Below are 27,456 nucleotides of genomic sequence, written 5' to 3' on the forward strand. Positions count from 1 at the left end.
ACACTGTAGCCATAAGGATATGTCCCATAAATTATGTATGGTAACAACTTCGTTATCTGTTGCCAAGCCAGGCTTTGAATACCATTTCTTTTCAATCCATTTATCATTACATGTTTTCATCAGATTATCCATCTCAACAGTTTAAGCCTCTAAGTTTAAGTGAATAGCAGGCATCTGAAACTTGTCACGCCCTATGTTGATAAGTGCATAGAAAGGCACAAGGGTGTCGTGCATTTGGAAGTTCACAGTTCTATGTAAAAACTGGCACCTATATTGCTCCTTGTTGGCCTTTAAGTAGAGTGGCAGTCATTTTGAATGTGATAATGGCTGGACATGTAAGGTCAATTTGTGACTGACCTTGGTAGTAACAGATGTAACCATTTCTTTGATTCCTTTTCAGAATTCTTGGAACTAAACATCTTTCTTGGACCTGTTAACCGTCACAATTACTATATCAGTATATCAGTTCTATATTTAGGAAAAGCTATATCTGTCAAAGTGTCTATGCATAACAGCAAAAGAAATTAACGAAGCTAGCTAGTTGTAATTCCTGATTAAGATAGTGTTTTTTACAATCATGAAAAGTTTTCCTCATATCCTTGTGCATCAATCTTGATGATAATGGCCTTATACAGGATGTTGTAGTTGTATGTGAAGTAGATCAGAGGTAAAACATGGCTCCATAACCAGAAGTATTCATTGTACTGTCAGCCAAACTCCATAGGTAGAAACAGTTGTTCATCATATGTGTCTTCCAGTGTATCCTTGGGGAAAGGACATTTTTTATCAGTTTTCCATTGCTGTACCCCATGCCGTGTCTCCGGATGGCAAACTTCTAATGTGTTGTTAAGTCTGTAACATATGCTTGAAGGATCAAGATAAATCAATCGCCATAGAAACACATGCACAAACAGATGTATATCTCACTTAAATTTTCGGCCTCATTACATTCTTTTCTTCTGGGATCAGCATGTCTTTGCCAGGACCCTCCTGATATGACCTTCACAGGTAGGACAGGATTATTAGGACTATTGACTAGAATGCATTCTAGGTCACATTTCATATTGCAAGGTCGGTATTGAGTTTAGATAGTGTGTACAGTTTATGGGATAGTAAACTATAAATGTTTTATGAACTTTGTAAAACCTTTTGTCAGTAATTGCCCATACCATGAGTTCTACTGAATTAAGTATTCCATGTTTTGATTATTAGATAAATGAATTCAGAGTGCATACTTTTAGCTGTTTAAGAACTGTGAGATTAAATTGTCTTCATTATGTATTCATAGGTTTTCACGGGCTCAAAGTGTGTTTGTCAATATATTTATTGTTTTTCTGTGAAGCCTTGGAAGAAACCGAATTGAGTATCTATGGTTTTCATCAGACTACCATCCTCCATCAATAAACTCACTCTCCTGCAAAATACTATTCTTCCTACTTTCAATTCCACACTTCATAAATCATCCCTCCTTTCCATACTGTTGTTGAAAACAACAGCCCCAGAAACAAGCAATGTAGTGGGCCATGGCGTGCTGACTGCAGGTTTAGGTACATAGAAAACGCCTCATCCCATGTAGTAATTTATTGCCTAATTATCATCTCAATTAATGTTCTGCCTAATCTAGCATACAAGGACCTTGTGAATTATTACCCTATAAATATGCATTACTCTTTATTCTGCCCTTGGTTTCTGAGTCCGAATCCAACCCAATGTTGTCACGAGGATCGTTCATTAGTTGAGATATGGGAGTTTAAAAGTATATGGCTTTTATTTATGAATAGAATCAAAACATTCATCATAAACGTGAGTTTTCAAGTGACAAATGGCATCTGGACATTTTCATGATTTTTTAATAACTTTTGATAGGACATTCTTCCATATCATTACCAAATTGGAAAACTTACTTCAGGACATTTCGGATGACAGTCGATCAATGTTCTTTAAATTTAACCCATCTGAACCCTGCTGTTTTTGTGTAAATTGATCATGTTTGATTTGTTTAAAAAAAGCTTTAGACTGTTTTTGTGTTATATGGACTCTATTGACTCTTCATGTATTATAGATGGCCCCATGGAAACATTGGAAATGAATTCTGTGTTTTATTCATAGACCAGCTACCAAGTTTACCAGTGACCTATATAACGCATTTAGATATAATATGACTAATGGATACATTGCCAGTATGTACAGAGAAAATATGTGAGAATTGAATAGCTGTTCCACAAACTTGGCCATTATAAACCCATACTGAAGGTTTCAGCAGGCTGAAGTGAACCAGGACTTTCATCGTTGTGAAGGAAGTTGCCAGTAATCCCTAACTCCCAGTTGAGTAATGAAAGTTGATTCCTAGAAAAGGATCGACTACAATTCATTCTGAACATTTACTGCTGGAACAAAGACAGAATATCATAAAGAAGCTGGCTGTTGACTATAAGCACTGGCATTAACGGCTTACCGATGGTCTTTGATTGTTCACCTACAGTAATGCTGGAAGGACATGAATTCCCAATGGCCAATATCGGACTTCCGACTGCGGTTCAGGCCTCTACAGTTAACGTTATGACCTGTAATGAAATACGTATATAGCTCACTGCAGTTTGCCTTGCTGTTTCTATATTGGGTTTGGTTCAATCTCAGCTGTCAGATTTGATACAATTATTGTGGTTATACCACAGTGATAAACTGGGGTTATGATTCTCAGCACATTGTTGTGGACGTGGATGGCAGCAGTGCCTTTGATGATTCTTATTCTTTCTTTGGCCACATTTATCACATCTTAGGCAACTAATATTTGTTGTTTATGGGAATGTTTCTGTAATATCTTTTTAAGAATGAGAATTTATGGGAAAGCAGTTCTTTGAAATATATTTTCTTTCCTGATTTCATAAACTGTATGATATTTGCGTGTGAGATATTCAATCATTACTGACTTATGTTCCAATACCGAATGCCCTCATAGGCCAGTTTTGACTCCCAGCATATTTTTTTCTTTCTGCATATTATGACATAGAAAGTACACATTTTGAATTCTTATTGCAGTACGGGTAGCTCAGATACTCGGGTGGGTCCTACGTAGGAACTGGGTAACATCTGGACTGTTTGGACCCTTGGTTAAGCACGTGACATACTGTTTAGTGACAACAGCAAATACCAATAAAACTCCATTGTAACACAACAAGTTGCTAATGTTCACATTTCTTTTTGACTGCATGCATTCCTTCTGACTTTAATATGTTTGAGAAGAGATTATTTATACTTGTATTTATACAAGTGTCTAAATAGGTTTTGCCAGGGCCCTGGTAATACAATTTCCAATCAGACATTTTGTAACCAACTCTTGAGACCTACAGTGGGTACCTGGGTAGGGTCGGGTAATGGGGGTAGGGGTAGTCGATATGGACTTGTCCCACCCCTACAATATAGTGACTTTTGCCTAGCCTTTGCAGCTGCTGGTAGATTGTCAACCAGCCCATTCTGTTAGGACAATTACAAATGATGTATAAAGCACCCAAGATTCTACTTCAAGCAAAGTTGAAACACAGAAACTATCAGCTATTCATCAGTATAAAACCTTTATGTGGCAAAGTTCTGAGAAAGGGTCATTTGGTGAAATTGTGTGCCATGTTTGAAGTTCTTCCCAGGGGATAAATCCCAAGTGGTCACTGTCATTATCACTCAAATGTTAAAATTTGAAGATTTGGGTATCGATGTCCTTGTCAACCAAAAATATATTTTTTTCAGGGGGAAAGGAGGAGGGACTGAAAATAAGTAAGTTTGCATGATGCAGATCTTACTCCAATAAATCAATTGTTCACTGCCTGTCATGAAAGAAATGTGTTGTGGGTGTGAAAAATAAGTTAATTGCTTCTACTTTCTTGTCTTGAAGACTTCAGAGGGAAAATATTCTACAATGATCCCAGGCCCCCTGTAGAATATTAAATGGTAGATCCCTAAGACTACAGTATTCGAGCCCTAACCTCAAGGGCAGTGTACACATGGACATGCCACATCTGGGAATTGTAGTTGTAATTGTGGTATTGACTGTAGTATTTCATATTAGTATGCACAGCAACCACACAGACCAGCTGGTGATTCTCATGGGTCCTGGTCCCGCAGCAGCAGCCGTGGCCACAGCCACAGTCACAGTCACAGCCGCTATCGCAGCCGCAGCAACAACAGCATGTGATGGTGTAGGCATTTCTACATCTTGTAGGTTAGAATTGGTCCCCTGAGCATCCTGTGCTTGTAATACGAGGTGTCTTTATGAGGGTGGTCTGGACATGTGACTTCATTGCATGTCTTCAAACCACTTTGGTGTGGATCGTTGCTCATAATATCAATCATTGGGTTGTCTGATCCAGTCATACAGTTGGAATATTGGTGAGTGCGGTATGAAACAACAGAAAACAATCCCATCCTGAAACGGGCAATTTGGGCTGGTCTGACAGGTTGGTAGATAAGTTCTGGAAATTTGTTGTGTCATGATGACCAGTTATGTTCTTGTCGCAGCTGATGACAGAAAGTCAAACCTTGAGCTTCTCCCTTGCTATTTTATGATACCCAGATTTGCCACCTGTCATCTGGAAACAAAGGTGCAGCCATAAAAAGGTGATTTACGTATTCCCTAAAAAAAACCCAGGATGCCTTGAGATGGCATCACAACATAGCATGATAAGGGTCTATATGTAAATGAGGCTATTATGTGACCATTATGGTCGAATTTATGAGAACATCACTTGGTAGAGGGAAGGACATATAAAGTTGTGTGAAGTTTGCATAAACAAGATCAGGACAGGAAAACTCTGACAGCAATTACCTTGTCAGCAGATTTGGGAGGATGTAGAATACAGTCATTGTTGTCAGGAGAGTAGAAAATGTTGTCATGGTTTAGAATGGTCAAGTCACCAATGGGTTACTATGACAGTTCAGTTCAGTATGATGTGATGGGAAATTAGTAACTTACCATTTGATATTGTGGTGATGAGAAAATTTGTTCAAGTTAATCCAGGAATTCTTTCTTTTACGACATCCAAACCAAATTTGTCACTGTTTGTGGGCCCAATAATAAAGGCTGGTCCCCTCCTTTAAAAAAAAAAGAAAATATATGTCTTAAAGCAGTGAGAGGCAACGATTCAAGTCACCCAGTCATTCGCCACAATTGAATAATCACAATTATTTTAATGGTGCAATCTCATTTAAATCAGATCTTTTACTCTGATTCTATACCTCTGTGTGTGAATATCTGAGGACACCGCCAGTAAAAGTTTGGCAGGTGAACCTTGGGCGACCTTTGACCAATGACAAAATGAAGGATGCTGATCCAGTCTGATGTCAGCTTTCTAAACACTGTCATCATTTGACCTCATTTCTTTACCACCTTGATATGTACATTTGGGAAAGGTTGTTGTAGCTTGGTTTCTTGATACAGAAATCAGATATGCTGGTCTGAATTCTTGATGTTCTCCTACCGAGAATTTAGAAACCTCGACACTGATTTGCTGATCCGAAAGTTCACCTGACATGACCTGAGACACATGGAGGTGTCCTCCATTCTTGACTCACAGAGGTATTCTTAATAGAGTATTACATCTGATTTTTATGAGATCGTTTGACAGTGTTAATTGTTCGGGTATTTTGACTCTGTGATGAAAATATAGTTGTTTTTCTCAAGATGTGTTTTACTCCTAATTTCTGTCCTGTGTTCAAAAACAGACTGAAAACAAACATGGGAAGACTTCACTCTTGTTATGTAAATTACGGATATGAAATTATATCATATTCTTCCAAATAAATTGATTCATTCTAGGAGGCAGTAGTTGTATTATTCAAGTATTCATTAATGCCATGAAGAATTCTAATCTACCACTAACGCTGTGCTTTAGTGCCCATTAATCCAGCTTACCTGAAACCAATGCATTGCAGAGAATTAGAATTTATGGAATGCCTACTAACAAGATTACTGGATAATATATCCTTATTACCACACGTGAATTTAATTTACAGGTTCTCTGTCTAATCTTATTGCTATATAACCTATTGTTCTGAAAATCTCCCACGATCAAAAGTAAATATATCTATAGACCTAAAAGTAGGCCTTGTTCAATCTAGATCAACTACAGGATAAGACAAGTCTATGATGGTTTATCGATATATCATTAAACAGGTTCAAGTGGACATTAAACAGTTTCTATGTTGAGAAGTTGCTGTCATCAGCCTTTTATCACAATTGGGACATACCGTATTCGACGTAATAAGCGCCCAGGGCACTCTCAAAATTAGGAATAGGGGGCTCTTATTAGAATATTATTTTGGTGAAAAAAAACAGAGTTGAAAGATAAATTTCGTGGTTTATGCTGACAGCCTGAAATGTTTATGTACGACAGATATATTTTTCCAGAATTAAATTGCCCATAATTAAGGATGCATATAACACATGAGTGTGTATTATACGCGAATAAATAAGTCTTGTGTACATTGATCAGTTGGATGGGGTGGTAATTGGGATTGTTCACTTGCCAATATAGTAACAAATATCGCCCTGGGCGCTTATTGGAGCGGGGCGCTTATTACGTCGAATACGGTACTTCTGGGGGAATTAAATTAACTGCTGATAAACTATCAGTCTTCCCCAAGCCTGGCTCCGCCTTCCAACTTGGAGTGTTTTATAATGACTGGAATCAACCACTCATGGCAGGTCTAAGGTGTGTGATAGTACTAAATTCATTTTGTGTTTGGAACTCGATGTGACATGTGGAGAAAGGAATTCAAGGTTCAGAAATCTCCAGTAACAAAGGGTACCTTTATCAATGAAGCAGTATTGTGTAATTTTGCAGGTAGTGACAGGTCGTGATTTGCTGGAGAGGGTGACAGGGTTGTGTTTCATACGTTCAAGGGAGGTGGATTTTGACAGGTAACACTTTGTGTGACTTATTAGAAGTTTGTTCCGGATTGGGTTTTCTTGCTCATGACCTTCTAATGTAATAAGTCTCCAAATTATTGCAATCAGGTATGTTTTATTGATGACTGAAAGTCATTAAGGAATGAAGTAGGTTCATTTATGAGGTGAATACTGGTTTCACTTTGAATTCAGAGCCTGATAGTACTCTTTTCTAAGGTTTCTCTGCATTATTAATGAGATTACAGTACTCAAATATTATGTTATGAAAACTGCTGTTAATTACACCTTACTTTCTTTAAGGTTAGGCATTTGATGATGGTTATTATTAACAATAACATTTTCTGTCCAGTGTCAGTTTTGTTGAAGACAGGACACTGGTTCAAAACAATATTTCTGTGTTAAAATATTCTGTGTCAAGAGAAGAACATCTTATAACTTGTACAAGACATCCAACTAATTGGCCAGCGAATAATGTGGTAAGACATGGCTAATTTTGTGTGTGGAAATATCAGGTTCCTGCAGAAATATTTTATTGGAAATCACGTTCGACTGTAAGTATACTAACTGATATCATGTCCAAATTGGAGACGGTGATAGTAGTTTGTACACTGTACAATGTCAGGCAACCAAACTAGCCAATGTACAATGTCTAGCAACCAAACAAGCCAGTGTACAATGTCAAGCAACCAAACTAGTCTGTGTACAATACCAACCAACAAAACTAGCCAGTGTACAATGTCTAGCAACCAAACTAGCCAGTGTACAATGTCAAGCAACCAAACTAGCCTGTGTACAATACCAACCAACCAAACTAGCCTGTGTACAATACCAACCAACCAAACTAGTCTGTGTACAATACCAACCAACCAAACTAGCCAATGTACAATGTCTAGCAACCAAACTAGCCAGTGTACAATGTCAAGCAACCAAACTAGCCTGTGTACAATACCAACCAACCAAACTAGCCTGTGTACAATACCAACCAACCAAACTAGCCAGTGTACAATGTCAAGCAACCAAACAAGCCAGTGTACAATCAATGTCAAGCAACCAAACAAGCCAGTGTACAATGTCAAGCAACCAAACTAGCCAGTGTACAATGTCAAGCAACCAAACTAGCCAGTGTACAATGTCAAGCAACCAAACTAGCCAGTGTACAATGTCAAGCAACCAAACAAGCCAGTGTACAATGTCAAGCAACCAAACTAGCCAGTGTACAATGTCAAGCAACCAAACTAGCCTGTGTACAATACCAACCAACCAAACTAGCCAGTGTACAATGTCAAGCAACCAAACTAGCCAGTGTGCAAGGTGAGTTAACCAAACTAGCCAGTGTGCAAGATGAGCTAACCAAACTAGCCAGTGTACAATGCCATCCAACCAAACTAGCCAGTATATAATGCCAAACTAGCCAGTGTGCAAGGTTTTCAGACAAAACTAGCAATGGATAATGCAACCAACCAACCAAACTAGCCAGTGTGCAGTTTGAACATTCTATTTAGCAATGCCTTGATCACTGACCTGGCTTAAGTGAAATAGTTGTCTAATTGTTTCTTTCCACTCCTGGTTATTAATTCATGAGGGGATTGAGTTAGTAGAAAACTCATTTAGTTTTTGCTCAGTAATGTAGCTTTAGAAGGTATGTGAATAAGATAGTGTTGTGTGACGCTCTGGAACATGGGTATTCTGAGAGAACAAGAGAAGCTGGAGACTTGTCGTACTTTAAATATAGAAAATTGTAGTAGATTTAGAGATTAACTAACAAGCTACGAGAAAGTATTCTTTATCTGTCTGAATTAAATAACTAGTGTAAGGCCCAAGTCTTTTTTTGAGGTTCAGAAATCGATGCTCCATAATTGCGAGCTTCGAGTAGGTTATTATATCAATAGAGGACCCATTATCATTTAAGGTAATGATATCTATAGATGACCCATTATCATTTTAGGTTGTTATATATATATAGAAAGAGAGGACCCGTTATCATTTTTGGCTGTTATTTATTAGTATAGATAGTGCTCTATGGCAAAAGTGCAAACTACATGAAAATATGTTTGCCATAATTTCTTCTCTGGGGATGTGTGTTGGTTCATCGCAACGTTTAATGAAATCTGAAATTATTTATGACACAATAGCACTCCACTAACATTGAATGCTTGTATTCTTTAGGCCTAGTCCAGAAAGAGATCAGTTTTAATCTATGTCAATATTGCACTGGTTTAAAAAGGTTAGCAATGCTCTCACAGTTGTCGACTTCATCAATTGTGACAGAAACATGTTGTGTTGCATACTCTATCTGTATAGTTGCACCAGGGATGTTTGAACGCACCGATATAACAATATTGTAGTATTGCTAATACATTACTTAACTAAATATCCCTTCAATTGCCATGGTTTAATCCCCTCCATCTTGGCTCGTGGCTATATTGGCCCAAATCTGTGGAATCACAGAGGCAGCATGCATATCTCTGTCAAGCCTGTATGGATGAAGATCACTTCTGACAGCTGTAATTACTAATTAATAGCTTCTCTAACTGCAACAACAGAGCTTGTTATCGCCTGTATACTAAGCCATGTATGGCAGTCGACTGCTATATCGGATTATTACAATTTGGATTGCAGCGCTGGGGGAATTACATGCTGAATGATACATGACGTTTGATGGAAACCCACTTCACAAAACTGCTATCTGAGCTCATTTTGTAATTGAAATTTTTCTGTCAAAGCCATTGACAGGATATTTGTATCAAACTACAAGATTGATAAGGTTATTTGCATGAAAAATGAAGAATATTGATTGATACTGAAATATGTTAGGAATTTTTTCTTTTTTAAACAGCTGAAATTGTAATGGTTTTTTAAAGAACTAGGTTCTTCATTGATGATCCTTCAATGAGTCAGACCTGTTGTTTCATAAAGAAAAGGTTGTTCATGGATCTCCTCCAGTGGGTCAGACCTGTTGTTTTGTAAAGAAAAGGTTGTTCATGGATCTCCTTCATTTGGTCAGACCTGTTGTTTTGTAAAGAAAAGGTTGTTCATGGATCTCCTTCAGTGGGTCAGACCTGTTGTTTTGTAAAGAAAAGGTTGTTCATGGATCTCCTTCAGTGGGTCAGACCTGTTGTTTTGTAAAGAAAAGGTTGTTCATTGATCTCCTTCAGTGGGTCAGACCTGTTGTTTTGTAAAGAAAAGGTTGTTCATGGATCTCCTTCAGTGGGTCAGACCTGTTGTTTTGTAAAGAAAAGGTTGTTCATGGATCTCCTTCAGTTGGTCAGACCTGTTGTTTTGTAAAGAAAAGGTTGTTCATGGATCTCCTTCAGTTGGTCAGACCTGTTGTTTTGTAAAGAAAAGGTTGTTCATGGATCTCCTTCAGTTGGTCAGACCTGTTGTTTTGTAAAGAAAAGGTTGTTCATTGACCCCTTCAGTGGGTCAGACCTGTTGTTTTGTAAAGAAAAGGTTGTTCATTGACCCCTTCAGTGGGTCAGACCTCTTGTTTTGTAAAGAAAAGGTTGTTCATGGATCTCCTTCAGTGGGTCAGACCTGTTGTTTTGTAAAGAAAAGGTTGTTCATGGATCTCCTTCAGTGGGTCAGACCTGTTGTTTTGTAAAGAAAAGGTTGTTCATGGATCTCCTTCAGTGGGTCAGACCTGTTGTTTTGTAAAGAAAAGGTTGTTCATGGATGGGGTTTCAAATGTCAACCAACGAGTGGTTTGTTTAATGAAGGAATAATCTCCCAACTACAAATAATCCTCCTAGTGTAATTGTTGAGAAGCTGCATCAGTTGTTAATGAGAGCATTGCATGCTGTTGGCTACTTTAGCTGCCCCACAGTTGGTGATCTGTCAACCAATGTTTAATTAAGACTGTATCATAAGATTCGTGGTTTTGCAGAGGAATCATTAGTTTTTCTATTCACATACATTTGATCTTTTTTTGTTGTGTTAAATTCTCTTGTTTCTGCATATGTAAGATTAACTTCATGTGATCATACAGGTACATACATATGGTCATACAGGTACATACAAGTGGTCATACAGGTTTGTAAAATATTTTATATGATCACGTATAACAATCATGTTAATATGAACAGGTACTTACAGACATATATGTGATCATACAGGTACATACAGGTCCTTGCATCTGATCATATTGGTACATAGATCTGATCATACAGGTATATGCATTTGACCATACAGGAGGGGCTGTCGGGTAGCCTAGTGATTGAAGCGTTCGCTCGTCACTCCGTAGACCTGGGTTCGATTCCTGACATGGGTACAATGTGTGAAGCCCATTTCTGGTGTTCCCCGCCGTGATATTGCTGGAATATTGCTAAAAGCGGCGTAAAACCATACTCACTCACTCACTCATTGACCATACAGGTACATGGTACTGATCATACAGGTACACAGTTCTGATCATACAGGTACACAGATCTGATCATACAGGTACACGGTTCTGATCATACAGGTACACTGTTCTGATCATACAGGTACACAGATCTGATCATACAGGTACACGGTTCTGATCATACAGGTACACAGTTCTGATCATACAGGTACACAGTTCTGATCATACAGGTACACAGTTCTGATTATACAGGTACACGGTTCTGATCATACAGGTACACGGTTCTGATCATACAGGTACACAGTTCTGATCATACAGGTACATGGTACTGATTATACAGGTACATGGATCTGATCATACAGGTGCATGGATCTGATCATACAGGTACATGGATCTGATCATACAGGTACATGGATCTGATCATACAGGTGCATAGATCTCATCATACAGGTACATGGTACTGATCATACAGCTACATGGATCTGATCATACAGGTACATGGTACTGAACATACAAGTACATGGATCTGATCTTACAGTTACACCGATCTGATCATACAGGTACATGGTACTGATCATACAGGTACATGGATCTGATCATACAGGTACATGGATCTGATCATACAGTTACACCGATCTGATCATACAGGTACATGGTACTGATCATACAGGTACATGGATCTGATCATACAGGTACATGGATCTGATCAGACAGGTACATGGATCTGATCATACAGGTACATGGATCTGATCATACAGGTACATGGATCTGATCATACAGGTACATGGTACTGAACATACAAGTACATGGATCTGATCTTACAGTTACACCGATCTGATCATACAGGTACATGGTACTGATCATACAGGTTCATGGATCTGATCATACAGGTACATGGATCTGATCATACAGTTACACCGATCTGATCATACAGGTACATGGTACTGATCATACAGGTACATGGATCTGATCAGACAGGTACATGGATCTGATCATACAGGTACATGGATCTGATCATACAGGTACATGGATCTGATCATACAGGTACATGGATCTGATCATACAGGTATATGGATCTGATCATACAGGTACACGGTTCTGATCATACAGGTACATAGATCTGATCATACAGGTACATGGATCTGATCATACAGGTACATGGATCTGATCATAGAGGTACATGGATCTTATCATACAGAAACATGGTACTGATTATACAGGTACATGCATGATGTTTTGGGAATTGAGATGTACACTATTTTGGTGCTATTCTGCCTATAAGACACAGGGGATATGACAAAGTGATGGATGTAAAAAATGGATCGTGTAAGACACTATGTTGTAAATCACATGCCTCATTAACATGAATCTGATGCAGAACAGTCCACAAGCTGCTGCGGTTGCTGAAAGAAGAAGTAATAATGTTGTCTTCACTGAATACATTTATCATTGCAATGAGAAGCTGGTGCCCCAGATCGTAGTAAATCAGAGTGTCATATAGGTTTAATATACTGCCATTACATCGTGTGGGGTCACATGGTGCTACCAGGATTTCAAAACTCGGCTGTTTATGAGCATTTTATCGCAAGTCGTCTGGTTGACAATCTCGCATCTGAAAGTCGAATCCATTTGCATCTCTTTGAACTTGTCTCTGGAATTGGATTGTCTACTGAATGGACAATAGGCACAAGTAGAAACCGTCTTATTGCTTGCATTTATTTTCTTTCTTAATTGACGTTGTGTGACCACTGTTGACAAACACTACACAACATTGACTATCGATGTCTTTGACATTTAGCTATTTGTCAAAGATATTGTCAGCACTTTGAAGGTGAAATAAGAAATTTGATTCCTGTTTGAGTGAGAAGACTCCCTGTCCAATGGCTAGCTGTAGTCACTTGGTCATAGTCTGTGCCTTTCAATATGGAAGGATGAGAATTCAAATGAATTGTAGATTTATATGAAATTTCTACCACAATGAGCTAGTCTGTCTCCCAGACCCTAGAGAAATATATTATCAAATGAATCAAACTCAAGTCTAGTATGATTTGGCAAGTCTAGATTGCTTCAGCTGTAGGTTAAGCATTGTTTGATCTTGGCTCCATGTGGATTTTAGTTTATGTTTTGTAGATAGATATTTTTAGATGAGATAACTTTATTTCTGGGACTAAACGTTACTGTTGGTGAACAATGAGCTTGTGGATGCAAAAGAGTAGACAGAAGCAACATATTGTAGAGACAGACACAGCCAGAAGCATTTTGTTTGGAAAACTCAAGTCTTGAATATTTTCATCATAAACACATCCTTCAACAAGTACTTTGGGTGAAATGATGAAAACAGTGTTTGAAATAAAAAGAATTGCCAGGCTGCCATCAGGACACACAGATTGCAGGCCCTGACTAAAATCTTTAGGTCCTCAGTAAAAAACCTGCAGCTTGTGACAAATAAATCATCACTATGTTTACTGCAGGACCTATACAAATTTGAAACTATGGGCCTGACAAGAGATCTACCTGCCACGAGCCTAAGGGCAGGCGTTTATTTCGAACACTGGATGAAGATAGTTAAGTCAATAGCTGTTCTTTCATCCAACTAACACTATGTAGCTTACTGACATAAAAATCTCGTCACTATATGGCTGAGAAAATGCTGATGCTACGTTAAATTTTAACTTACTCACTCACAAAAACTACCCTTTAGAAATGATTCATGTTGTCTCTGACCTACAGGGCTTGCAGGGTGTTGGATGAAGTGTGCTGATCTGTGTCTGTATAATGTGACATATACGTTTCTCTGACCTACAGGGCTTGCAGGGTGTTGGATGAAGTGTGCTGATCTGTGTCTGTATCATGTGACATATACGTTTCTCTGACCTACAGGGCTTGCAGGGTGTTGGATGAAGTGTGCTGATCTGTGTCTGTATAATGTGACATATACGTTTCTCTGACCTACAGGGCTTGCAGGGTGTTGGATGAAGTGTGCTGATCTGTGTCTGTATAATGTGACACATACGTTTCTCTGACCTACAGGGCTTGCAGGGTGTTGGATGAAGTGTGCTGATCTGTGTCTGTATAATGTGACATATACGTTTCTCTGACCTACAGGGCTTGCAGGGTGTTGGATGAAGTGTGCTGATCTGTGTCTGTATAATGTGACATATACGTTTCTCTGACCTACAGGGCTTGCAGGGTGTTGGATGAAGTGTGCTGATCTGTGTCTGTATAATGTGACACATACGTTTCTCTGACCTACAGGGCTTGCAGGGTGTTGGATGAAGTGTGCTGATCTGTGTCTGTATAATGTGACACATACGTTTCTCTGACCTACAGGGCTTGCAGGGTGTTGGATGAAGTGTGCTGATCTGTGTCTGTATAATGTGACATATACGTTTCTCTGACCTACAGGGCTTGCAGGGTGTTGGATGAAGTGTGCTGATCTGTGTCTGTATCATGTGACATATACGTTTCTCTGACCTACAGGGCTTGCAGGGTGTTGGATGAAGTGTGCTGATCTGTGTCTGTATCATGTGACATATACGTTTCTCTGACCTACAGGGCTTGCAGGGTGTTGGATGAAGTGTGCTGATCTGTGTCTGTATAATGTGACATATACGTTTCTCTGACCTACAGGGCTTGCAGGGTGTTGGATGAAGTGTGCTGATCTGTGTCTGTATCATGTGACATATACGTTTCTCTGACCTACAGGGCTTGCAGGGTGTTGGATGAAGTGTGCTGATCTGTGTCTGTATCATGTGACATATACGTTTCTCTGACCTACAGGGCTTGCAGGGTGTTGGATGAAGTGTGCTGATCTGTGTCTGTATCATGTGACATATACGTTTCTCTGACCTACAGGGCTTGCAGGGTGTTGGATGAAGTGTGCTGATCTGTGTCTGTATAATGTGACATATACGTTTCTCTGACCTACAGGGCTTGCAGGGTGTTGGATGAAGTGTGCTGATCTGTGTCTGTATAATGTGACATATACGTTTCTCTGACCTACAGGGCTTGCAGGGTGTTGGATGAAGTGTGCTGATCTGTGTCTGTATAATGTGACATATACGTTTCTCTGACCTACAGGGCTTGCAGGGTGTTGGATGAAGTGTGCTGATCTGTGTCTGTATAATGTGACATATACGTTTCTCTGACCTACAGGGCTTGCAGGGTGTTGGATGAAGTGTGCTGATCTGTGTCTGTATAATGTGACATATACGTTTCTCTGACCTACAGGGCTTGCAGGGTGTTGGATGAAGTGTGCTGATCTGTGTCTGTATAATGTGACATATACGTTTCTCTGACCTACAGGGCTTGCAGGGTGTTGGATGAAGTGTGCTGATCTGTGTCTGTATAATGTGACATATACGTTTCTCTGACCTACAGGGCTTGCAGGGTGTTGGATGAAGTGTGCTGATCTGTGTCTGTATCATGTGACATATACGTTTCTCTGACCTACAGGGCTTGCAGGGTGTTGGATGAAGTGTGCTGATCTGTGTCTGTATAATGTGACATATACGTTTCTCTAACAGTCTGGCTCCAGGTAATCACAGACAACGTTAACCTTCCATGGACTTGAAGAGATAAGTCTTAATTACCTGCCTTGATGTTTTATTCATTGTCTGGTAAAACCTTCAGTCAAGAAACTACTTACTCCACTTTAAAAAGATGTTGAATAATCTATCCTATGCTTAGAAACTATTGAGGAAGATAAAAGTAGAAGATTATAAGCAGTAAGCAGTGTGTATATTTCAATTGGTTTACATTCACACTGATTCTGAAACTATGAAAAAAGCATTTGAAAAATAAATCGATCTGAAAATGAGCTTCAAACTTACATTAAGTCACCACAAAAATTGTGCAGCTGTTGACTGCAAGACTGATTTGTGCCAGGCTTTTCATGAACATGGGTGACAGATTCAGGTAACTTTCTGAAGAACAAAAACACAGATCTGACATATTTTTTTTACATTTTTTACCCACCAACCAAGAATGATTTCCCAAAATGTCAACCAATATAAAGATCCTTATTGAACTGAGCAGAATACTGTGTGTCAGGAATGTCGCCAAAGAAAGTGAAGATTCCTGGACATATCAATGGAAATTCTGTTGAATTATACTTTATAATGAAGACACAGGTTAGCCTGATTTGGGCACTTTTTCTGATTTCCAAATCTACCTGTACAAGAATCTAGCGAAGACAGGTGTGAAAGTCTGTCTGGGCTACACAATGCCACAGACGGGTATAAACACTTCTCTGTGTAAACAAACCAAAACAACGTACTAATACCCTGGAGAGGATAGTTCTCCACTTGTCAAGTTATTTTTCTTATCAGTTTGCCTTGTATCTTCTCCCCAAATAAACGCTTTGAGCTTGCGTGTGATCACATGTCAATGTCAATAAACCAGAGAGTGTTTGAAACAGGAATGATACCTACATCTACAAGCTTGTCTGCCAAGCGGTGGAGATTGTATTTGTTTTTTCACCTTGTTGCAAGTGCAATGAAATCTAGATTCCTGTTCCCTTGTCTTCATCCGTTAGATGGATGAGACATCCCACCTTGTCTCAGCTGCAGCCATGTTGTGGCGGTAGGGTTGGGGAAGGGAGTTTTCTTGCAGCCTGTGGTGAAATGCTAGTTTGAAACTGTAGTGGAATTTGCAAGGAATAAATATTTACAAGTTCCACATTTATCAGTGCCATAGGACTAGAGTTGTGACCTGTGAATGGGGTTCAGTGAAAACTGAAATCTGCTATTATTCATGTGTGACATAGCACCAAACAATGACTGGAGTCCAACTAACAGATAGTACCACTATCAATATCTGTCTGTGTGAACAGAGTATGATGGTACACCAGGACAGCCAGGCCATGACCGAATGTTGGTCTGATCTCCAAGTACTGTCTGCCTGTGTGAATAGAGTATGATGGTACACCAGGACAGCCAGGCCATGACCGAATGTTGGTCTGCTGTCCAAGTACTATCTGCCTTTGTGAATAGAGTATGATGGTACACCAGGACAGCCAGGCCATGACTGAATGTTGGTCTGCTCGTTTGCTTGTCCTTTTCAACTGTTCACTCATGTAGATCAATACTGATGCGAAATAGCCATGGCTATTCCATCAAAAACATAGTACATTCTTTTTGTTCTTTACATCTTTGCACCTTTTATGGTTGTGTATGTGTCTATGTACTTTCCAATTATATCATTACATCTCAATACACCTCTTTAAAGTCTGCTAGGAAAACAAAGTGGCTAATTCAGTGTAAATGTCAATGGATAGATAATGTTGAGTGTCAGTCCAATATGGCACTTCTAAAATCAATAACTCATTTGGTTTCAATTTCCATACACAAACACCATATCACTGTCTCACACAACTGTACAGTTGATAACTTGTCCGTCTACACAAAGCATCAACATTAAGTATAAATAAGTGACAAGTTAGTAGTTGGTGTGTTCCCTACTTTGACAAACTGAAGGTTATCAAAGACAAATACCAAATTTCCATGCAAACTCATATGCTCCTCTTGTTGCCAGTGACTTGAATTGCTTTCCTCCAGAAGATACAAACATTGTGTTATTTTTAAGAGAATATTGCAACATTTGTGTTTCTTTCCATCATAATATGGGGATGTATGTGTTTCTCTAATCAGAATATAGGCATGTTTGTATATCTCTCCATCAGAATATACAGGGGCATTTGTATTTCTCCCATTAAATATGGGGACGTTTGTGTTTCTCTAATCAGAATATAGGCATGTTTGTATATCTCTCCATCAGAATATACAGGGGCATTTGTATTTCTGCCATTAAATATGGGGACGTTTGTGTTTCTCTAATCAGAATATAGGCATGTTTGTATATCTCTCCATCAGAATATACAGGGGCATTTGTATTTCTCCCATTAAATATGGGGACGTTTGTGTTTCTCTCCATCATAATATACAGGGGCATTTGTATTTCTCTCCATAAATATAGGCACATCTGTGTTTCTCTCCATCATAATATGGTGATGTTTGTGTTTCCCTAATCAGGATATACAGGGGCATTTGTGTTTCTCTCCATAAATATGGGGACGTTGGTGTTTCTCTCCATCAGAATATGGGGACATTTGTTTTTCTCTTTTAGAATCTAGAGGCTTTTGTTTTTCTCTCCATCAGAATATAAGGACATTTGTGTTACTTTCCATCAGAATATAGGGACTTTTGTATTTCTATCCATAAGGAAAATCTGTATATTGCAAACACTCTTTAGAAAAGTTTATTAAATGCTTTAAAACCGAAAACAATACTTACACAGATATTTTGTTCATTTATTCATTCATTCACAGAAGTGATAGAACCTGATAGTGAGAACTATAATGGCTGTCTTGCTTACTATATGAAGATTTATATGATAAGACATAACCTGTGTTTATATAATATGACATACATTTAGTTTAATTAATAAAACTCTTTAAACATACAGTACTATTTTAGTACAAGTCAATATAAAGATGATGGACGTTTTACTCACCTGATTTAAGATGGCAACTTTACTCTTTGCTGATCTGAGCAGTTCTGCCATGTGCTGAGAGAGTATACAGGGTGACCAAAGCATTCATTTTAAGAAAAGGTTAACTCGGGTGTTAGCTTGGCCAATCAGCATAGAGCTTCTAGGCATGGGGCAAATAGTACGTGACACAGGAGTACAGATACAGTGTAATCAAGCTGACTGACACCACTAAATAACAAGTGATTATCAATGTAAATATATGTAAAAATCTTAAATGAAACTAGATCACACGAGCATGTACGCACACACGCACGCACGCAGACACATGACTATATAAATGCAATAATCTTACAATAACCTCTGTGGACAAGATGTCCCATCTCAGATCAGAAGGTTAGTTGTTTGAATCCCATCAGGGGATCCAGAAATGTTATGGCTGCTACATTGGCGACAATTGTTAGGCTGCAAATGTTGATATTATGTTTGAGCAAAGAAAGTCTCAGCACAACAAATTCCCACCGTTACATTTTGCACATTTTGTGTGAGTCAGAGCCTGCCTTTCCACTATAACATTGATATTGTGATGATGCTTGAAACTGATATATACCCTGACAACAGGTTAAACATATCTGTCCTGTTGTCACGCTGTTTGAAAAAGAAAAGGAAAGTGACTCTGTTCCCAGGATCCAATTGCCATCATTTGAGCTCATATCGCCAGTGTGTCTCGAGCATGATTATACATGTCACTGATACAAATGGGGAGGTAGGCTTGAAAAGTGTGTTTATATGCCGAGTTGGGGATTGATAATGGGGAGTGGTTGAGAAAATTACCTTGTTTATATAACTGTCAACTGGTACCACCCTTCAGCATTTATCATTTCCGTAGGATGACATTTTGAAATTCATATGGCTTTATGTTAAGCTTTGTATACTCATAGGTTAATGTGTAGCGTTGTGTGTAGCTTTTACTGTAGCTTCATGGGTAGATTTACTTGTAGCTTAATGTATTGTTTTATGTGTCACTTTACGTATGGATTTGCATATAGCTTTACCTATGGCTTTACATTTAGCTTGACATATACTTTTATGTATAGCTTCATGGGTAACTTTACATATGTCTTGACATATAGCTTGGCATATAGTTTCATGTATTTGCTTGATGCATAACTTTACGGATGACTTTACATATAGCTTGACATATAGTTTTATGTAAAGCTTTATGCGAAACTTCACATATCGCTTTAATGTTGCTTGACATATAGTTTTATGTATAGTTTTAGGTATAGCTTTATGTGTAACTTTACATATAGCTTGACATATAGTTTTATGTAAAGTTTTATGCGAAACTTCACGTATCGCTTTAATGTAGCTTGACATATAGTTTCATGTATAGCTTTACGTATAGCTTTATGTGTAACTTTACGTATGACTTAACATATAGCTTGACATATAGTTTTATGTATAGCTTTATGTATAGCTTTATGTGTAACTTTACGTATGACTTAACATATAGCTTGACATATAGTTTTATGTATAGCTTTACGTATAGCTGTACGCTGCAGTTTGTAAATTATATTATGTTGGTGCTGAAACTATCAGTGTTTTCTTGCTCATCTGGCTCTGAGTGATGTCAGTGTGAGCTTATGTCAAAGTGAGTTTCTGTCGTTTATAAAATGTTGTGATGGAGTGAGCAGAAACATTTTGTAGGTGTTCTTTAATATGAGATAAAACACCCTTTCACCACCCGCTCGCAGGCTCAGCGTCAAAACAGTGGGTTACAATGATAAAATGATATGTGAGGCTGCAGGTTCGATTCACATCATTGAATTTTCATGTGAAAAAAAGTGTGACTTTTATCCAGTCAAACAGGTGTTACAATTCAAATGTAAAACCTCAAAGCAGGCCTCACTTGAAAGTAGGACCTCTCACAAGGTTACTATGAGATACAAAGATACCTACGATACAATAGGCTTAAGTTGCAGTAGATTTGTAAATGAAGTGAGATTGCCCTTATAAATTTGTTTCAAAGCACTCTGGAGTCATATCTGGTACTTTTAACCCTGCAAAGTAAGATTATTGCATTAAAATGTCTTTAAAAGCCTTTTAAAAGTTTTGTTTTAACTATGCAAACCTTTGACCATGACAAGGGTGCTCAAATTTGTGTCTAATATATTTAAAATAATTTCAAGTCAGAAGGCATTTTGGTCCTACTTTCCATCCTATTTCTGTATAGTTCACACAGGAGTCCATGAGACCACCCTATTTCTGTATAGTTCACACATGAGTCCATAAGACCATCCTATTTCTGTATAGTTCACACGTGAGTCCATAAGACCATCCTATTTCTGTATAGTTCACACATGAGTCCATGAGACCATCCTATTTCTGTATAGTTCACACAGGAGTCCATAAGACCATCCTATTTCTGTATAGTTCACACATGAGTCCACAAGACCATCCTATTTCTGTATAGTTCACACATGAGTCCATGAGACCACCCTATTTCTGTGTAGTTCACACAGGAGTCCACGAGACCACCCTATTTCTGTGTAGTTCACACAGGAGTCCATGAGACCATCCTATTTCTGTGTAGTTCACACATGAGTCCATAAGACCATCCTATTATAAGGGTAACGCTATTTTTCAGGGCATTATCATTTGCAGAAGCCCGAGGTCTTCCATTAACTGCCCGACGAAGGAGGGCAGTTGAAAAGACCGAGGGCTTCTGCAAATGATAATGCCCTGAAAAATAGCGTTACCGTTATTATAGCTTAAACGGATGGAATTTGTTATCAAATAAAAAGAAACAACAATATCGATTTTGAAACATTTACTGCAATCAACACGAATGTCACTGACCCACTTTTACAAATATGGAAACGTCATAGAACAAACCAGATGACGTCACTATTGAACGTTACGTCACCTATCCCTATCCTATGACGTCACCTAACAACTGGCGTGATAATGGCCCGTCGTCAAGTAATATGAGGGCATTATCAAGTTACAGTGGCCCGCTCATTTCTGATAACATGCGGGCGTTTTTATGATAATTCTATCCATTTTAGCTATAATTCTGTATAGTTCACACATGAGTCCATAAGACCATCCTATTTCTGTATAGTTCACACAGGAGTCCATGAGACCATCCTATTTCTGTATAGTTCACACATGAGTCCACAAGACCATCCTATTTCTGTATAGTTCACACAGGAGTCCATGAGACCATCCTATTTCTGTATAGTTCACACATGAGTCCACGAGACCACCCTATTTCTGTATAGTTCACACATGAGTCCATGAGACCATCCTATTTCTGTGTTGATCACACATGGGTCCATAAGACCATCCTATTTCTGTGTTGTTCACACAGGAGTCAATGAGACCATCCTATTTCTGTGTAGTTCACACATGAGTCCATAAGACCATCCTATTTCTGTATAGTTCACACAGGAGTCAATGAGACCATCCTATTTCTGTGTAGTTCACACATGAGTCCATAAGACCATCCTATTTCTGTGTTGTTCACACAGGAGTCCATGAGACCACCCTATTACTGTGTAGTTCTCACAGGAGTCCATGAGAGCCATCCAAAGTAGTACTGTTTCTGTTTCTGTGTATCTCTCTGTGGGTCTCACAAGGTCTCCCTGGTACTCCATACCTCACATGGAGTTCAAAGAGACCCATTGTCTCACATTTGCACTAAACGCTTAAATGTTTTTATACAAAATGTGTAAGTTTTTTTACCCTTGATAAGAAAACAGATATTGTTCCTGTGAAACTTGAATTAAACCCAGTGCTTGACCTGTGGGTTATTCTGTGTTGTCTTATACAAAGCAACAGCTGAGGCGAACTTGAATCAAGACCCAGTTTCGATATAGAGTCCCAAAACAATACTCTCCTGTGTTAAAGACAGAGAAATGTGAGGTGAAGATGTGATTCATATATGGATTTATGTCAGTAATAGATTGCAGCAGGCCGACTTGAGTCTTTATTTACCCACGCCCGAAATCACGCATCTGAGAACCATATTGTCAGCATATCAGTGGCTGTGTAGTCTTAGCTCTGAACCAAACTGGAATAGATTTGTGGATACCCACTGCGTAAATTTGTGGGAAAGGTGGTTTTGTGTGCTTACATTGATATTGTTGGATGCTGACGCCGTGATGAGCGTGTGGGTGGTGGTTAAGTGTAATATACCGCAGCCCCTCCTGAGAAATATCATGCGATATAATGCCGTAATTTGATGCATGAACATTTTGAAATTGGTATCGTTCAAAGCAATGTTACTTGATCCATGGAAGCATGGTGACATTTCTTGATGTTATGTTTTGGCGTATGGTAAACATTGATAATGCTGTATCTGGGGAGATAAAATCATTCTCGTAATGATCCAGATGAAAACTTTCTGGATTGGACAGTGGTTTTGAACATTTCTGATGTGAAGTAGTAGATCAATATTTCTTATTCCTTGAATGATGTTTCAGTGTTACAATTTCCATGCATTACAATATATGTTGACTGTATATTTTCATCTTTGCAGCTGATGTGTCTCCCGGGTCTCAGGAAGTAGATCCTAACACTATTGGACTATTCTGTTTTACTTCAACAGAAGGACCTGGAAAGGCTTGCTTCACACTGGTAAGGAACAGTTTCTTCTGTCCTGACCTTTCCAGCTAACACACACATGTGAATCCTAACAACTTCCCGCTATTGTCAGGTAGCGGTCCGGTCCACCCATTCATCTCAAGGGGAGGGAAATTGCGTTATTGCTGCCGGTAGTGCTTTAACCCTTTGAGTAGAGAATTGTTCTGAAACAAAAGCAAAACAAATATTTTGCAACAAAAACATAACAAAATGTTTGACATTTTTGCAAATAATTCCTAGAATAAAAAACTAAGATATTACATTATGGTTTTTTTTTGGTTTGAGGATGTTAAATGTGGAATTTTCAGGCTTCATTTTAATTTATGTTCAACAATCGAACTTATAGGGCTGTATCTGAAATATTAGATTAACATATAGTCTCTGAAATCGTTTAAAACACAAAACGTTTCTCTCCACTATTTTTTGTGTGTCTTAATGCTGATGCATGAAATACGTACATTTCACAGTCATGGTTCAGGAGTAATGAAATATGAATAGGTGCATGAGCATGCAGAAGTTTCCTTGAGAAGCTCATATACCTTTTGTGCATGTGTGAGAAAATCATTCTGGTCTATGTGGATTCATTCCCTTGTTTTTTAACATGAAGTCTTGTGCGAAATCAAGGGTAAAATCTCCCTTGTTTCTCATCTTTGTAATAAGAGGCCATGTTGGGATTCCAGAGTGGTCACCCCCTCGTTTCTGATCCTTGTCGGTATAGGGAGTATGTTGGGATTCGATTGTGGAATCACTGCCTGGTTGCCTATTCTTGTCATTTGAGACCATTTTTGGATTCCAGAGTGAAATCACTGTCTGGTTGCTGATTCTTTGTTCTGCTAGGCATTGTTTTAAATGCAGGTATTATGATTACCATCTGTATTTTCTCGTAAACTAAGCCGGAATTATTCCTCTTACTATCAAGCTCTGTTGTTTCCAAATTTCATGACATCAGAATATTGCTGAAACATTGTATAAGCATAATACCATACTATCCACAGAGTGAGATTGCCCACTCCAAATCCATTCCTGATAGTTGTCGTTGGAATCTAAATCCATTCCTCTCCCATCCCAAGCAAGCAGCTGGAATGATCATTGCACTGAATGTAATGTTGCCAAAGTGATGCAAAGCACTTCTTCATTCACAAGTCATTTAATGTGAGACTTGAGGTGTTACTGCCAGCCCTCAGGTAGTTCATCTGTCTTTGCAAAAAGAACACCAAGTTTGTGAAGTGTGTAATCTCAAACATTGTGTGCCACGTAATCTTACTGCTAAACTGTCTTCCTAACAACCATGTACACACATATAGCGGATGGTGGTTGTCAGATAGGCATCTTAGTGTAGCCAGTTGGTATGCAGGCTTGTTATAGTGAGTCAAGAATCTGTTGTGAATATTCATTGTAGCTCAGCGTTAAGCTCGGTAGCACACTCTGCACACTTAAAGGAGACAGCAAGTTTGACAAGGACTTAACTTTCAACTTGCGTGCACACTGTATAAGCAAAACAGCCAATTCGGAATTTGTGGTTTTCACATTGTTGACATTGGAGGAGCGTGTTGCCATGTGATGCACATGTGAAAAATGTCATGGCAAGTGTTTTGGTTGTATTGATCGGTGAAAAACTTGAGTTGATTTTTATTCTTTTGATTGGATGTTGTTTCTATTACTTAAAATGTATGATGGGAATGAATTAGGTATGTTATTGGGAAAATGTCTTGTAAAGTTTAACATTACCTAGCTGAAAGTTTAGAAAAAGAGATCCCTTAATGGTCCCTGTATACCTCTTGTTGGTTGCCTGATGTGACATGGAGATTGGTTGGCCAATATGGATGAAGAGTGTGTAGTAGTGACCTGGCTGGCACACATTACAGTGTTATGTCAGCAACTTTGTCCTGTTATCAACACTGTTGTGTTGGGCCTAGCATCTCGATACCTACACTGCCATAACACTCATATATCAGGAGCTTTGTTACACTTCAGCATTATCAGCATGTCATCACAACTGTTTTGATAGAGATCGAGGTATGAATCAAACTTACAACCCAGTCATTACTCTGTTATATAAGCAACTCTGCTACATTAAATCTACAGACAACATAAGCACAGAAGAGCCGTAAATGAGGACTTGTGATGTTCATAAACAATCTGTGCATGTCATTTTGAAGGATTGCATTTCCTGATTAACAATGATGCCTCAGATAGCGTACTTTGTGTCTAGACGCAACTTAATTTGATACTGGTCCAAGATAAGTTTAATTAGGTATCTTTCAGAGATGATATCAAACTGAAATAACTTGTACGTGATCGATGGGAGGTACACTCAAGCCGTTGTCGCGCTGAAGAGAATTTGATTCAGTGCGCTGGAACCTGTTAGGAAATTAAGAAACCCTCACATAGATATGGATTCTTTGGCATTATTTTGATAGTGCAGTGCACTTTTTGAAAGTAATTATTTGTGGGCGTGGGGATTCATTGTGCTGGTTTGCTGGAGAGTATCCTGTTTTGTGTGATTGTTCAGCTGTGCTGAATCAAAGTTCAAGTCTTTCTCCTGTTGTGCAATGAAAGTGAAGCGGTATGTTGATAATAAGATTGTCATCTACACGGGTTTCAGAGAGATTAGTGGTCTATGTTCATTTTGTAGATAATATCAGCCTCATATTTATGGATAATTTTGACTGTAGTTTTTAAACCATCTGTTGATTGCCATAATGTTTATTGCTTTTTGTTGCAATCAATGCTCAAATGTATGTATGTTGTTTGATGATTGTCTTTCATCTGGTGTACGTTCCTCTCACTAGGTACCTGTTCCCCAGTGTCGCATATGTTACGTTCCTCTCACTAGGTACCTGTTCCCCAGTGTCGCATGTGTTACGTTCCTCTCACTAGGTACCTGTTCCCCAGTGTCGCATGTGTTACGTTCCTCTCACTAGGTACCTGTTCCCCAGTGTCGCATATGTTACGTTCCTCTCACTAGGTACCTGTTCCCCAGTGTCGCATGTGTTACGTTCCTCTCACTAGGTACCTGTTCCCCAGTGTCGCATATGTTACGTTCCTCTCACTAGGTACCTGTTCCCCAGTGTCGCATGTGTTACGTTCCTCTCACTAGGTACCTGTTCCCCAGTGTCGCATGTGTTACGTTCCTCTCACTAGGTACCTGTTCCCCAGTGTCGCATGTGTTACGTTCCTCTCACTAGGTACCTGTTCCCCAGTGTCGCATATGTTACGTTCCTCTCACTAGGTACCTGTTCCCCAGTGTCGCATTTGTTACGTTCCTCTCACTAGGTACCTGTTCCCCAGTGTCGCATATGTTACGTTCCTCTCACTAGGTACCTGTTCCCCAGTGTCGCATGTGTTACGTTCCTCTCACTAGGTACCTGTTCCCCAGTGTCGCATGTGTTACGCTCCTCTCACTAGGTACCTGTTCCCCAGTGTCGCATGTGTTACGTTCCTCTCACTAGGTACCTGTTCCCCAGTGTCGCATGTGTTACGTTCCTCTCACTAGGTACCTGTTCCCCAGTGTCGCATGTGTTACGCTCCTCTCACTAGGTACCTGTTCCCCAGTGTCGCATGTGTTACGTTCCTCTCACTAGGTACCTGTTCCCCAGTGTCGCATGTGTTACGTTCCTCTCACTAGGTACCTGTTCCCCAGTGTCGCATGTGTTACGTTCCTCTCACTAGGTACCTGTTCCCCAGTGTCGCATGTGTTACGCTCCTCTCACTAGGTACCTGTTCCCCAGTGTCGCATGTGTTACGTTCCTCTCACTAGGTACCTGTTCCCCAGTGTCGCATGTGTTACGTTCCTCTCACTAGGTACCTGTTCCCCAGTGTCGCATGTGTTACGTTCCTCTCACTAGGTACCTGTTCCCCAGTGTCGCATATGTTACGTTCCTCTCACTAGGTACCTGTTCCCCAGTGTCACATGTGTTACGTTCCTCTCACTAGGTACCTGTTCCCCAGTGTCGCATATGTTACGTTCCTCTCACTAGGTACCTGTTCCCCAGTGTCGCATATGTTACGTTCCTCTCACTAGGTACCTGTTCCCCAGTGTCGCATGTGTTACGTTCCTCTCACTAGGTACCTGTTCCCC

The 27,456-nt window shown here is 39.2% G+C and overlaps 1 protein-coding gene across 11 annotated transcripts in view; it reads left to right on the forward strand.

The window, feature by feature from the left end:
• LOC124110710 (zinc finger CCCH domain-containing protein 10-like) overlaps positions 1 to 27,456 on the forward strand; it is a 332,500-nt gene that overhangs the window by 176,086 nt on the left and 128,958 nt on the right. For 6 of the 11 annotated variants that reach the window (XR_006857311.2, XR_006857310.2, XM_048387524.1 and 3 more), the window contains one exon: positions 23,272 to 23,369. The gene's annotated coding sequence lies outside the window, so the exon portion shown is untranslated. Of the gene's footprint in view, positions 1 to 6,887; positions 6,911 to 22,824; positions 22,849 to 22,883; positions 22,903 to 22,946; positions 22,967 to 23,049; positions 23,070 to 23,271; positions 23,370 to 27,456 lie in introns of those variants that run through there. The other 5 variants (XM_048387535.1, XM_046470053.2, XM_046470056.2 and 2 more) reach the window with 5 other exon arrangements.

This window comes from Haliotis rufescens, unplaced genomic scaffold (genome assembly GCF_023055435.1).
Source record: "Haliotis rufescens isolate VD_foot unplaced genomic scaffold, xgHalRufe1.0.p SCAF_10, whole genome shotgun sequence".
NCBI classification, from domain to species: domain Eukaryota; kingdom Metazoa; phylum Mollusca; class Gastropoda; order Lepetellida; family Haliotidae; genus Haliotis; species Haliotis rufescens.